At 46.5% G+C, this 4,981-nt stretch overlaps 1 protein-coding gene across 1 annotated transcript in view; it reads right to left on the bottom strand.

Annotated features, from left to right (window-relative positions):
* The window catches only part of BACH2 (BTB and CNC homology 1, basic leucine zipper transcription factor 2), a gene marked incomplete at its 5' end in the record, with an annotated part of 15,720 nt that overhangs the window by 8,817 nt on the left and 1,922 nt on the right, over positions 1 to 4,981 (bottom strand).

The raw sequence follows: 4,981 nt of genomic DNA, 5'->3' as shown, positions 1-4,981 counted from the left end.
TCTGCAGCTTCCCTGGAGCCCCTTCAGCTCCTGCAAGGTGCTCTGAGCTCTCCACACAACCTTCTCTTCTCCAGGCTCAACAGCCCCAACTCCCTCAGCCTGTGCTCACAGGGAGATGCTCCAGTGCTCTGAGCAGCTTCGTGGCCTCCTCTGCACTTGCTCCAACAGTTCCATGTCCTTAACATCTTCCCTATCAGCTCAACTGCACAACAATTACTCTACAACTCCCTGCCAGGGCTGGAGAGAGGTGTGGGATGTGTGTCCTGCCAGGGCTGCAGGGAGAGGAGAGAGGGAATGGCCTTGAGCTGAGCCAGGGCAGAGTCAGATTGGATATTTGGAGAAATGTTGCAATATCTTTTAGGGTTTGGGGGTTCCAGCAGTGACAGGTCAATGGTTGGACTCGATCATCTTAGATGTCTCCTCCAACCTTGATGCTTCTATGATTCTAATTACTATATCCCTGCATTTCTACACCAGCAGCAGAAACTCATTTTCCACCACACAACAAATCAGCTGTCACCTTCTACCACCACTGCAGACTCTCCTGCCCTGAACTCTGGCTGATGCACCCCTGAACAGGACAGCCAAAACATCCTGGTGAAAATGAAAACCTGTTTATGGTTTTCAGCATTTTCCCCCTCTGGATTAGCATTAGGATACTGGTGTAAATGTCATTGCTGTGAGTGGTTAAGTCAGAGCAGTGATGTAGACAGACAGGGACAGCCACTGACTCAGCACATGCAAGGCCCATATATAACCAATTAATTCCTTCAAGCTTCACTAGTTAGTGCCAGCTTGGATCATACACCAGTTACTGCTGCACTGCTCATCTACTGTACTAGGTACTGCTGCTGCTCTCTCCATCCTCTTTTGCTTTGGGATAAAGGAAAGGACCAAGGACCTGTGTTCACTCACACTAAAATACAAATGTCAATTGTTGGGAATTTTTTTATCCCATGCTAACATTAGTTTTCTCATTCTTTCTGTAGGTCTAAATTTTGACATCTTCCCTGAGCTGCCAAGTGCTAGTAAAGATGATGAACTTCCCAAGCCTGACTTTAACATCACAATAACTAAAAGGACTCCTACATTATCCATAAGAAAAAGTAATTATTATGTATTGGACATGGGAGGGTGGAACTCATGGTACCAGTTTGACTTCTATAAATGATTCAAAATCTTGGTCAGTTGCTCCAGAGTTGTAAGATATAAAACTGTTGCCTTAGTGCCCTTAAATCAAAAGCCACTTACCAAAAGCCTCTGACACGTGGTGATTTACCTACAGTAGCCTCAATGGTCTAACTACATTCGTTTTGTCTCTATGAAAATTTCCTTTGAAAAGTGAGTCCCTAAGCCAGGTGGGAAATTCTTCTGAAATACAAATGAAAGACACATTGAATGCAATTCTCTAGATAGTAATAGTACTTGGAAAACTCCACCTCTTATCTCCTCCTACCCTTGTTTATTCTCTTCCCGAGAAAACTCACTCATCAAATTAGATTGAGCTGAGATCTCTTTTTAACTTGTTTAGTAGTACAATATTTGTTACAAATATTCTAGCAGAACTCCCCCCCCATAGGTACTTGCTGAAGAAAAGGAATAGCAAGAAGAGTAGGTAGTGCTGAAGTTTCTGCTCCTAAGTAGGTTAACAGATTGACAGACTACTTCCTTCTCAACAATTCATTATTTCAGGGCTTATTGTTTTGTTGTTGCTATTTTAAGCAGGATTGTCAGAACCTGCCTGCAAGCACAGAGCTTTAAGCCTTCTCTCTAGTATTATATCCCAATAATTGATTTTTAACAACCTGTGGAGACCTGAGAGAGCTGAGCGAAAAGAGCAACACAAACTACTAAGTATCTCTGTGAAGTGCCAACGCTGAGCGAAAAGAGCAACACAAACTACAAAATATCTCTGTGACGTGTCAATAGCTCAAGGTACAGCTCTGTTCCTGCAACTCCAGAACATGGGGACACCCCACACTTGTTGCTTCTATCATGAAGCATAAGAGGTGTCTGGATGTGGCACTGCAGGATCTGGGTTAGGGTTTGGGGGTTGCAGCAGTGACAGGTTCATGGTTGGACTGGATGATCTTAGAGGTCTCCTCCAGCCTTGATGCTTCTATGATTTTCTGAAGCCTTAAGAAAGGGACTTTGCAGGAAGGAAAACAAAAGGCAAAGCCATCCCAGGGAGGATTTAGCAGTGATGTTACAAGCACCACCAGCCTCTCTGACATTTGTGACTTCCATCTGCACCCTGAATAAGACAGGGAGGCTGGTCACAGAGTGGGGTACCTTCACCCACATGGCACTCATGTGGGTACTACCACCCCCATTTTTGGCACCAAACAACTTTGGCCATGTGCTCCTGAATGGCATCTGTCTGTAGGAAAGCAGAATACCCCCAAAAAAACAGAGAGAAGAAACTTTTCACCTGGAAACAGGTTGCCCAGGGAAGTAGTGGCTGCCCCAACCCTGGCAGTGTTCGAGTCTAGGTTGGATGAGGTCTTGAGCAACCTGCTCTGGTAGGAGGTGTCCCTGCCCATGGGACTAGATGGTCTGTAAGGTCCATTCCAACCTCTAAAATTCTATGATTCTACGATTCTATTTCTCATAACAATCAGTACATCCTCAAATTGTGTTTTGTGACATTAATTCTGGCATCGACAGCACTCTGGGACCCAAATGAAGGCCAACAAGGTCCAAATTCCAGGGGAACTGAGCAGCCCTGGGAGATAACTGAGGGTCAGAGTCCACCAGGCTTATTCCCATCAGGCCATCCCACCCAAATGGAAGTCCACCCACATCAGCAGAGCCTGCACAGCCACTCTCCAGAAAGGCAAGAGCCTGTGTGTCACCCCCAGATATCTTATCAGGTGCTTTTGGAAGAGAAGCCCAGCAAACACTGTGTGCTCTGATATGGCAGGGGGAAAGGGACCTGTCTGTGAAGTTGTCAGGACAGCAAGGGCAAACTGCCAATTTCAGGAATGGAGAAAGATTCCCATGCAGCTTGCAGGGAGATGTCCATTTCGGATGGATGTGAGACTCTCTTGCTGTTTTAATCTCAGCCACACTGCTAAAAGTAGGTAGAGCAACTTATACAAGAACTTCCTGCTGCTATTGGGTATTTTCTACTGCCTGGTTTAATACATCCCTTGCTGAGGTTTCCACAGCAGCAGATCTTGAAGGATTGCAGGATGCACACCCCAAGTCACTGCATAAAAACAGGACTGTTTAAGGAGGCTGCAGTGTCCTTTCTTGTATTGGCAACAACCTTTTAAAAATCCCATTTCAGACAAAATCTGTACTGAAGCACTGGTGTGATCTGTTCACCCTTGGCTTGTTCAGGATGGTGCAGTGCAACCTCTCAGAGCATTAATTTGCTAACCACATTTTCAGTGCCTAGCAGTCCTAATCAAAATGCCCTAGGAGGAGGGGGAAAAAAGCCTTATCAGCAGTCCCAGGGGGAAAACTTGCTCAGCACAGTGCAGAAAATTTTTCCAGGAGGAAACCAGCAGCAAAACCTTTCCTAGCACTGCCCCAGAGCCAGAGATGTCTGTCTGCCAGTCACATACCAAAACAGCCTCCCAGGGCCTTTTTGCTTCTCTTATGAATGTTCCTCCTCTCATCCATGGGCTCCTGCACATACTCACACACTTTTTTTCCAGGCACCCAGCAGCAGTGCTACAACCTTCTCCATTCACTCTTCCAGGCTCACTCCTGTTACAGCATATCTCCACACAATTAGCTAATTATGACAGCTAACTAATCATTGAACCCCAAAATTCTAACCTCCCACCCTCTGTGCTGCCTCATGCTGAGCATTAGCCCCCGCTGAGAGAGAGATCTGATGCTCCCCCCAGTCTCACTCCCTGCTCCCTCCTGCCCCTTGTAACATGGGACGTCACTGAGTAACTGGTGTGGCCAAACAGAGCTGCTGTACAGCTTCCCAAAGCAGGTCCTACACACAGTAGCTCAGGCAACTTCCCAAGAAGATTCCTCTCTCTTGGGCATGGTTCCCAGCTCAGGACATCAGGACAAAGAACTGTCCTCTCAGAATCTCTGGTGCAGACCATGGATTAGGACACCAGGGGCTCCTCAGGCTCCTCAGCCCATCCTTGGAGCTAAGCAACCAGCTAAAGGAACCATCCACATCTGTCTGGGAGGTATCTTCCAGAGCCTGGGATGTAGCTGGAATAAGGACCGAGGGAAAGAATAAAGTTCACTTTCTTCATCCCTACAACTAAGCCCACCTGGTCCTGAACTGGGTGCTCTCAGCATGTGAACCCCCCAAACTTGCTTCTCCCCATGCTGAAGTATAAACTCTCGGTGCAGTTTTTCAGCATTACTAGAGGAACCTGACATGTGATTTCACCCAGATGCTCTCTAGGTCGTGCAGTTTCCTAACAAAACTCTATGAAAAACATCCAGTCTTTTTTTCAGTTTCTGGGCTCCACAACACAGCTCCATGATTCAAGTCTGCCCTCAAACTTCACACACTCATGGTTAGCCAATTCTCACTGCAGCATCTCCCTCTGGCCTAGTTTTAGATCGGGCCACTCTTTCTCCTCCTTGTGGGAGAGCTACATGGAAATTCAGAGCTTGCTCTTCAGCTCCAGATCATTCTCTTGCCATTTCCCTAAACCCTGGAAACTTAAGGATAACCTCTCTTTGAAACCATTCATGCAATGGCTGGTACAGTTCACCACCAAACAAAGCAGGGTCAGAGACAGGGAACATGATCTCAGTTGTCACTTAATGAAGGCAAAACCTCATTACCTGCATGTGTCACACACACAAACAGAGAGAGAGAGAGAAGGAAGATGACTTGAATACTGTTCACACAGCTGAGGATGGCCAACTATGCAATTGTTCAATTAATTTCACACCCCTATCTCCTCTCACTCTATCTCCATCCTCTGCTCAGGCTGTTGGCAATATGCAGCACCAGCTCTTTGAGCAGGTTACCTGATCCCCAGTGACA

Source organism: Acanthisitta chloris, unplaced genomic scaffold (assembly GCF_000695815.1).
Source record: "Acanthisitta chloris isolate BGI_N310 unplaced genomic scaffold, ASM69581v1 scaffold9603, whole genome shotgun sequence".
NCBI lineage: Eukaryota > Metazoa > Chordata > Aves > Passeriformes > Acanthisittidae > Acanthisitta > Acanthisitta chloris.
The sequence above is the reverse complement of the archived record's forward strand: the minus strand, read 5'-3'. Positions and strand labels throughout refer to the sequence as shown.